Raw genomic sequence first — 10,597 nt, forward strand, 5'->3', positions numbered from 1 at the left:
ATGATTTTGTAGAACTACTACACCCAGCACAGACAGACCCAGAACACTGAGCACAGTCACAGGAAGGCCAAATAGATTTTTTGCCCCAAATTTTTTAGTAAAGGCCCACTGCCTATATTCAATCAATATGTCTTCTATCCCTGCCTACGCACTTCTGTCCCTGGAGTATGTCACAGAACTGCAGAGTGTTGCACTATGGACTGCAATACAGCAGTGATTTCACAGCCCAGACAGAGCCAGGAAATAATTTGGCGCAAGCCTGCTGTATCACTTAGCTGGCTGTGTATGATTTTGTAGAACTACTACACCCAGCACAGACAGACCCAGAACACTGAGCACAGTCACAGGAAGGCCAAATAGATTTTTTGCCCCAAATTTTTTAGTAAAGACCCACTGCCTATATTCAATCAATATGTCTTCTATCCCTGCCTACGCACTTCTGTCCCTGGAGTATGTCACAGAACTGCAGAGTGTTGCACTGTGGACTGCAATACAGCAGTGATTTCACAGCCCAGACAGAGCCAGGAAATAATTTGGCGCAAGCCTGCTGTAACACTTAGCTGGCTGCCTATGATTTTGTAGAACTACTACACCCAGCACAGACAGACCCAGAACACTGAGCACAGTCACAGGCAGGCGAAATAGATTTTTTGCCTCAAATTTTTTAGCAAAGGCGCACTGCCTATATTCAATCAATAATATGTCTTCTGTCCCTGCCTAAGCACTTCTGGCCCTGGAGTATTACTGCAGGGCGCAATGCTCTGCACGGCCGATATACCAAAAAAAAAAAAAAGTGCAACACTGCAAAAAGCAGCCTCCACAGTACTGCACATGGTTAGATGTGGCCTTAAGAAGGACCGTTGGGGTTCTTGAAGCCTAAAATACTCCGAACGCTCTCCCTATAGCAGCTCCAACAAGATAGCACTGTCCCTGATCTCTGTCAGAATGCATCTGTGGCGAGCCGCGGGAGGGGCCGATTTTTATACTCGGGTGACACCTGATCTCACCAGCCACTCACTGCAGGGGGGTGGTATAGGGCTTGAACGTCGCAGGGGGAAGTTGTAATGCCTTCCCTGTCTTTCAATTGGCCAGAAAAGCGCGCTAACGTCTCAGAGATGAAAGTGAAAGTAACCCGAACATCGCGTGGTACTCGTTACGAGTAACGAGCATCTCGAACACGCTAATACTTGAACGAGTATCAAGCTCGGACGAGTACGTTCGCTCATCTCTAATTGCAACTCATTGCTGATCGGCCTCCCCTTCTCCAGGCTCTACCTCCTCCAATCCATTCTGAATGTGGCAGCCAGGCTCATCTTCCTGTCCAGCCAGTACTCGGACGCCTCTTCCCTGTACCAGTCACTGCACTGGCTGTCCGTTAAATACAGAATTCAATTTAAACTCACTACCTTCATCCACAAAGCCCTCCACAGCGCAGCGCCACCCTACATTGCCCGCCTCATCTCAATCCATCACCCAGCCCGGGCTCTCTACTCTGCTAACGAAACCAGACTGAGCACCCCTTTAATTCGAATCTCCCATTCCCGCCTTCAAGACTTCTCCAGAGCAGCACCTTTTCTCTGGAATGCACTACCAAAGGCTATCCGGGCAATCCAAGACTCTCAAAACTTCAGGCGTGCTCTAAAAACATACCTCTTTAGGGAGGCATACCATATCCCCTAAACTAAACCTCCCTGTACTCTGCCTGATAATATGCTCCCTGACCTATTGACTGCCATACCTGCTAGCCACCATAAACTGCCCCTGCAGTCATACTGATTCGGCAGGAACATGGCTGATTGTCTGATCATTGTTTATGTATAGCATCCCTCACTCTCCACCTCGTCATACAGTGCACATCTCCAGCCCTTTACCTTCTGTTTCACCCCATTATCTGTAGTATGTAAGCTCGTTGGAGCAGGACCCTCACCCCTATTGTTTCCATCTACTGATTACTATGTAACAGTGTAATTTTTGTATCTTTTGTCTTTCTGTATTCCCCCTGTCTATGTAAGCTCTGCAGAATATGTTGGTGCTATACAAATAAAGATTATTATTATACATTGTAGATACGCTGCAACCAAAAGGTCTAAATAGACTACTGGAGAATTTTTAAATGAGAACATGATAAATCGTTTTAAATATATTTATATGTTCTACGACATTAAGGATTGTAGAAAAAATGACTTCATAACCAGCATTATATATTTTATTGATTACTTTAACACATATTTATATGGTCAGAATTTTATTAATTTAATTATTAATTAAAAATAAATTCATAGTATTTTTTTTCTCTCATGATTTTAAAATAGATATCCAGGATATATCACTAAGGGCTCCTTCACATGGGCTTTTTTTGTATCAGTGTTTTGTGAGCCACAACCAGGAGTGAAACTTAGAGAGAAAGTATAATGGAGAGATTTGCATTTCTTCCATATTTTGGACCGTCTCCTGGTTTTGGGTCACAAACACCGGTACAAAAAAAAGCCTGTGTGAAGGAGCCCTTATAGTGATTTTTATATATGTATTTCACACAGGGACTATTCATTTATTTATCTATTTGGATCCCATATATAGATTATCAATTGATTAATGAATTGCTTACTTTTTACAACTAAATCGTCCTCCTACTGAAATCAATATAAGACTGTTCCCAGAGTGCTGTAAAAAATCTGTTCATATAAAACTAAAACTGAGTACAAACATGTTTGAACTATTCTATCCCTGTCTAATAATGTTATTGATTGAATGAGCAAAAATGGCATCAAAATTGAACGCAAATGAGATGCAACGGCAACCATGTAGTACAACGTGTGCGTATGATGTCATCACGCATATGCCAAGTGGATCGCAAATTGAACGCAGTGTCCCAGACTGCTAGCTGACTCAACGGAGCCCAGTGATATCATCTAAATGAGACTAACTATTGGGAACACCATGCTATACATGTGAGTAAATCCCTCTGTGTAAGGCTTGAAAAAGGGGCATAGTGCACCACAAAAACGCGTTGCCATTATACCCAGTATATGTACTATATTTATATGTAAACTGCTGTGTACTGCCAAATAAATCTATTGGATGAAGACTTGTGACACGATCCTTCTTCTCCACTTCCTGGCGAACCTGGGCTTGAGGGGGAGTTGGCTGTAGTCCAAACCCCCTCAGTGAAGCAAGTCATAACTTTTTCAGTATTTTTTCAGTATTTGGTCCTCCACTGTACTAGTAGCGCAAGGATAGCTTTTTTTTTTGGTCTTTTTTTGACTTCTACTATATCACGTTACACCAAGGCCTATCTGAAACCAGATCTTCTTCCTTTGCTGCTCTCCTGAAATATATCACCCAAGCAGGATTACCTATGAGGATACTATACTGTGACCCTGGGACCATAGGTGTGGAGTCTTGTCTATATAGACAGGCTCCATACCAGGTGAGTCCTCTATACATATTTAATTGTGTACTATTTAATGTAATACTACCACACAATATGTGATATCTACATACAGCAAATCTTCTCTTTTGAGCACGGATATAACAATACGAACAAAAATAAGAAACGTTCAAAAACATTGTAGTTACTTACTGAGAGCAGTTCATACCCTACAGTAATAAAAGACTTAATAATGGGAAAAAATAATATGGCATATAAAGATGTAAAGGGGGCAATAAACAACAAAAATAAAGTGTTTAAACTACTAAAACAAGAAGGCAGTGAAGAAGCACTAAAAATCTATAACAGAAAAAAATTAATTATATAAAAATCAAATAAAAGGAGCAAAGATGGAGACAGAGAGACTTATTACCAAAGAAAGTAAAACTACCCTAAACTGTTCTTTAACTATATAAATAGTAAAACAATTAATACTGAGAGTGTTGATCCTTTAACAAATAACATAGGAGAATTTGTAGCTGGTGCTGAGGAGAAAACAAATCTATTAAATACATTTTTTCTCCAGTTGTTCACAGAGGAAAATGAAATGTCAGATGAGATGCAGAGTGATAATGTAAACTCACCACTAAATGTCACCAGTCTAACCCAGGAAGAAGTGCAAAGCTGTCTTAACAAGATTAAAATAGACAAATTACTGGCCTGACCGGATACACCCCTGGGTTTTAAGGGAGTTAAGTAATGTGATACACAGACCCTTGTTTCTTATATTTAAGGAATCTATAGTGATGGGGGCGGTTCCACTGGATGGGCGTGTAGCCAATGTGGTGCCGATATTCAAAAAGGGTCCAAAATTGAACCTGGAAACTACAGGCTGGTAAGCTGGCTACTGTGGGTAAAATGTTTGAAGAGTTTCTAAGAAATGCCATCCTAGAGTACCTCAAGGAAAATAGCTGTAAAACTCTGTATCAGCATTGGTTTGTGAGAGATCGTTCCTGTCAAACCAACCTGATCAGCTTCTATGAGGAGGTAAGTTCTACACTGGACTGAATAGCCATTGGATCTTGTGTATCTGCACTTTTCCAAAACATTTGATAATGTGCCGCATAAACGGTTGGTATATAAAATGAAAATGCTTGGTCTGGACAAGAATGTGTGTAAGTGGGTAAGTAACTGGTCAGTGATAGAAAGCAGCGGGTGGTTATAAATGGTTTGTACTCTGATTGGGTCACTGTTACTAGTGGGGTACCATAGGGGTCGGTTTTGGGCCCTATTCTTTTTAATATATTTATTAATGATCTGGTAGAAGGATTGTGCCGTAAAATATCAATATTTGCAGATGATTCAAAACTATGTAAAGATATTAACACAAGAGAGAACGCAGGAGACTGCAAGAGGAGCTGGATAAGTTAGGAGCTTGGGCAGAAAAGGGGCAAATGAGATTTAACACTCATAAATGTTAAGTTACAAACATGGGCAAAGGAAATATATGTCACCATTACGCACTAAATGGGAAACTACTGGGAAGCACTGACATTGAAAAAGACTTGAGGATTTTAGTTGACTGTAAGCTTAACTGGAGCAATCAGTGTCAGGCAGCTGCTGCAAAGGCAAATAGGATCATGACGTGCATCAAAAGAGGTCTAGGGGCACATGATGAGAACATTGTTCTTCCTCTTTAAGTCACTGGTCAGACCACACGTGGAATATTGTGAACAGCTTTGGGCAGCGGCACTCAAGAAGGACATATCAGAACAAAGGCGGGCAACTAAAGTAATAAATAGAATGGGCAGACTACAATACCCAGAGAGATTATCAAAATTGGCATTATTTCATTTAGAGAAAATATGGTTTAGGAGCAACCTAATAACTATGTATAAATATATCAGGGGACAATACAGAGATCTCTCCCATGATCTGTCTAGAGAAAAAAGGTTTCTACACCGACATAGAAGAGGGTTCTTTACTGTAAGAGCAGTGAGCCTATGGAACTTTCTGCCTGAGGATGTGGTGATTACAAATTTGCTAAAAGAATTCATGTGCAGCCTGGACGTCTTTCTTGAGCGATACAATATTATATGTTATAATCATTAATAACTTCAGGAGGGTCAGTAAAAAAGGGATTATTCTGATTGCCAGATTGGAGTCAGGAAGGAATTTTTTCCCTTAAATGGGAAAAATTGGCTTCTACCTCATTGTGGTTTTTTTTCCTTCCTCTGGATCAACACTGGGGGGTAATAGGCCAAACTGGTTGCACATATGTCTTTTTTTGGCCTTACTATGTTACTGTTTTTTACCCAGAAAGCCATAGCACTCCACTGAATTAATCCTCTAGCACCAGCCTAAGGGTGGCTCCACACCAGCATGCATCCACAAAAAGACGCTTCTATTGGCAACATTGCATTCCCTATGGTGTGTGCACATGTCCGTGCTTTACAGGCGTGTGCCTGCAAAGATAGGACATGCATGCACCATAGGGAATGCACGCATTGTTTTCAATGGAGCCATTCTGCAAGCACCCCTGCATTCTTTTTCAGGGAAGGGCTTTACATTTAAAACCCCTTGCCTGAAAAAGAAAAATTTTAGTGTAAAAAAAAAATATATACTTACCTGTCCGCCGCTGCCATGACCCCCGTGGGGATGAAGAAGACATCTGCCGCATGCGGGAGATGTTTCCTTCATCCCCGCTAGTAAAAAGAATATTTTGAATTTTTTTTTTTACACTTACATTTTTTTTTTCAGGGAAGGGCTTATATGTAAAGCTCTTCCCTGAAAAAGAATGCAGAGGTGCGGGTAGACCATTGTTTTCAATGGAGCCGTTGGCAGCAACTGCGGCTCCATTGAAAACAATACACGGACCTGCATTCACACGTGTTTTTGCACGTACATGGGTGCGCACTTATGTACGCACAAAAACACGCTCGTGTGAAGCCACCCTGAATCTGCTTTTATGAAACTCTATGATAAATCAGGCAATCTTATTTAAATAATGTTGTTTGCTCATTTCTTTTGCTTGGATGTATATGGTTCTTACACTATTAAATGTGTAATTGGTTTTAACTCTGTACTGTGATATCTGCATTGCACATAGTCACTGTTCTTAGATCTGCAGTCAGTGTGTACACAATCTTTTTCTTTCCTGATGCTAGATTTACCTGCCCTGGTATGTGCAACTTATGTTGTAGGCAAAGCAACATAATCATTATTTGATTGATCCTTACCAGCTTCTTTTCTAGGTCTTGTGTGCTTGTATGGTCACAGTATACATATATATATATATATATAAAGAGAGAGAGAGAGAGAGAGAGAGAGAGAGAGAGAGAGAGAGAGAGAGAGAGAGAGAGAGATTTAGCTGATAAAGAACAATTCAGTAAGAACAATGCTGCTTTGCTCGCAGAAAACTGGAGTCACATATGATGCTATAACATAAAGCTAACTGAACATACCAGGTTTGATAAATAAAATATCAGGAGAGGCAGTGATTGCGTACACACTGACTGCAGATCTCATAGCAGTATGACAGGCAGTGATTGCAGAGGGGCTGGTACTTCAAACTTGATTTGCAACTGTAAAACAAAAACATTTTTAATGAAAGTATTTTACAAGATTGATAAGACACACAAATGCTATGAAATGAGCATAAGCCATCTGAAACTTTAGGTAAACTTTAAGCCTGTTAAACCTCTGGTGAGTGATTTGTGTAAAACATTACTACAATCATTTCTATCATTTTTAATAGCATTCCTACTTTTATTATACACATACCTGGTTGTAGTTTTAATGTGTCTCAATAAGAGTATTTACATTATACAATTTCAGAAGCCATTTTTATGTACAGTTTGAATAGTCCATTTTAAACAATAATTAATAGAGATGAGCGAACGCGTTCGTCCGAGCTTGCTATTCGTGCGAATATTAGGGTGTTCGGGATGTTCGTTATTCGTAACGAACACCATGCGGTGTTCTGGTAAATTAAACTTTCTTCCCTGAGACGTTAGCGCTTTTTTTTGGCCAATATAAAGACAGGGAAGGCATTACAACTTCCCCCTGCAACGTTTAAGCCCTATACCACCCCCCTGCTGTGAGTGGCTGGGGAGATAAGGTGTCACCCGAGTATTGAAATCTGCCCCTCCCGCTGCTCGCTATGGATGCATTCTATATGCGCTCAATGGGGCCAGCGGCAGCAGCGCTGACCCCATTGAGAACATATAGAAGACAAATCCTTCTTCTCTGGCACAGCTGTAACAGCTGTAGCAGAGAAGAACGATGTTTGCCCATTGAATTCAATGGAACCGGCAATACAGCCGACTCCACTGAATGCAATGGGCTGCCGGCGATCGCAGGATGAATGGTCGGAAAGGGGTTAAATATATAACCCCTTTCCTGCAATTCATCCAGAAATGTGTTACACTAAAAATATATACCGGCGTATAAGGCGACCGGGCGTATAAGACGACCCCCCAACTGTCACCTTATACGCCGGTAATACAGTGGAGCAAAGAATAAAAAGCATTACTTACGTTTTTAGATGATCTGCGGCGCTCCTGCAGGCTGTCACTCCCTCCTGGTCCACGGCAGACAAGCTTTCTCCACGAAAGACTTTAAATCCCTGCCTCCAGAAGCACATGTGCCTTCAGCCAATCACAGCCAATGACAATGATGTCATTGAATGGCTGTGATTGGCTGTGTTTCTGGAGGCGGGGATTTCAAGGCTTGAAATCCCCGCCTCTAGAAACACAGCCAATCACAGCCATTCAATGACATCATTGTCATTGGCTGTGATTGGCTGAAGGCACATGTGCTTCTGGAGGCAGGGATTTAAAGTCTTTCGTGGAGAAAGCTTGTCTGCCGTGGACCAGGAGGGAGTGACAGCCTGCAGGAGCGCCGCAGATCATCTAAAAACGTAAGTAATGCTTTTTATTCTTTGCTCCACTGTATTACCGGCGTATAAGGTGACAGTTGGGGGGTCGTCTTATACGCCCGGTCGCCTTATACGCCGGTATATATTTTTAGTGTAACACATTTCTGGATGAATTGCAGGAAAGGGGTTATATATTTAACCCCTTTCCGACCATTCATCCTGCGATCGCCGGCAGCCCATTGCATTCAGTGGAACATGCTGTATTGCCGCTCCATTGAATTCAATGGGCAAACATCGTTCTTCTCTGCTACAGCTGTTACAGCTGTGCCAGAGGAGGACGATCTTTATGCTGACAGTGGGGGGGGGGGGGGGGGGGCACTCTTGCCGCTATTGTGGCTTAATAGTGGGACCTGTGAACTTGAGATGCAGCCCACCATGTAGCCCCTCGCCTGCCCTATCCGTCACTGTGTCATTCCCATCACTTTCCTGAATTGCCCAGATTTTCACACATGAAAACCTTAGCGAGCATCGGCGAAATACAAAAATGTTCCGGTCGCCCATTGACTTCAATGGGGTTCGTTGTTCGAAACGAACCCTCGAGCATCACGGGAAGTTCGTTACGAATAACGAACACCCGAACATTTTGGTGTTCGCTCATCTCTAATAATTAACAATCTTTTATGTTTTACCATTTTATGTCTTTATATGGGGCAATTATTCTTATGGTCTCAAGGAAACAAACGATTCATACTGATAATTCAGACATGGAAATTGTTATTAAATATGTTAAAACATGTTTTTTTGATATGGTTTGGCCATTCTGGTATTTTACAGCTGCAGTCAGAACAGCAATGTTAGTGAATTGCAGTAATTTCCTATGTAGATTGCAGCTGTTTCGATGTTCTTTGTTGGTAAAATTATATGTGCAGTTTATAAATATGGTGTTTTGCACAGACTGGTCTTCCACCATTTTTGAGAACTGATGTTCACACGCTATAGATTTCAGAACTCTCTCAGACTATTTTCTACATCTGAATGGCCTTGCGTTTAAAAGTCAATTCAGAAGGTACAGAAGAAATCCCATTCAGATATTTCTACAACAAATATGTGAACCATAGCAGTAGCATGGGCACTTTGTACTCTGCAAGATCAATACCAACAATCTGTCACATAGCAGGACACCAGGGATACTATGAATTGTGGAATCCAATAAGAGATTTTGCATCAGGGTGCTGAAGACTGAAACTTCACATATGGCCTCTATTGTTATAGTTTATTGGTAAATTACTAATGGTAGTAGTGAGAATTGCTCCCCGCATGACATCATATGTTACATGTCACTACAAAAGACTACACACTCACTTCATGTTTCCTTATCTCTCATAAAACGGACATATTCTTCCAGAAATGACTGAATACTGCTTTCAGTGAGTAGGTGTAACATTATGCTGAATACTTCTGCAAATCTCATAAATCACCCTCAAATTTGGCCTTGTTCTTCTCATCAAAGTATTTTTTTTTTTGTGAAGAAACAACATATTATAGTCATTTCAAAGCACAGACATTTTCTGCACTGTGAACGCCATTCTTATGGCTTCTCTGCTGTGACTCTTGCCACTTAAAAATACAATATTAGGGCTTGTTCTCATGACTGTATTTGCACATGTTTTTGTGCACGTTAAATAAAGGCATCAAAAGACAGAAAATAGAATCCATTGATTTCAATGGATTCTTTTTCAGGAATGTGTTTTTCACACACATTTCATGCAAGCAGAAAAAAGTAGGACTTGCTCTATCTTTCAGAGTTTTGTGCAGTAAAGGCCCTCATAAACGTATGGGTGATGTGCAAATATGCAAGGGAATGTGAGAAACACTGCATAAAACCACAACAAAAAGAACATACCTGGACCTCATTAGGCTGAATAGCCTTTAAATCCATGAAAAGTGTGTGTCGTGTGCACATGTGAACTGACACTGCGGGCGCAAAAAGTACAGTACTATATGCAGACACGCACGCAAATGTACCTCAACCAACTTCGTTTGTGAGCAAATACGTTGCTTTGCACATACACTCATCTGAAGAAGCCCTTAGGCTTCGTTCAGACAAGCGTTGTTTTGCACGTGCGTATGTGCGTACAAATCCACACACCTATTAGAACTATTGTTTTCCTATGGTGTGTTCACATGTCTGTGTTTTACAGGCATGCAAACAGACATGCGTGCACTGCATAGGTCCGTGCTGCGCGTAAATATTCCCCGTGGGGAGTCCCCTCATCACTGAACACTGTGACAGCACTGTCACAGAGTTCACTGATTATGGGACTCCCCGCAGAGAGTAAAGAATCCCCTGC

The sequence above is a fragment of the Eleutherodactylus coqui genome, chromosome 11 (genome assembly GCF_035609145.1).
Source record: "Eleutherodactylus coqui strain aEleCoq1 chromosome 11, aEleCoq1.hap1, whole genome shotgun sequence".
In the NCBI taxonomy this organism is placed as follows: domain Eukaryota; kingdom Metazoa; phylum Chordata; class Amphibia; order Anura; family Eleutherodactylidae; genus Eleutherodactylus; species Eleutherodactylus coqui.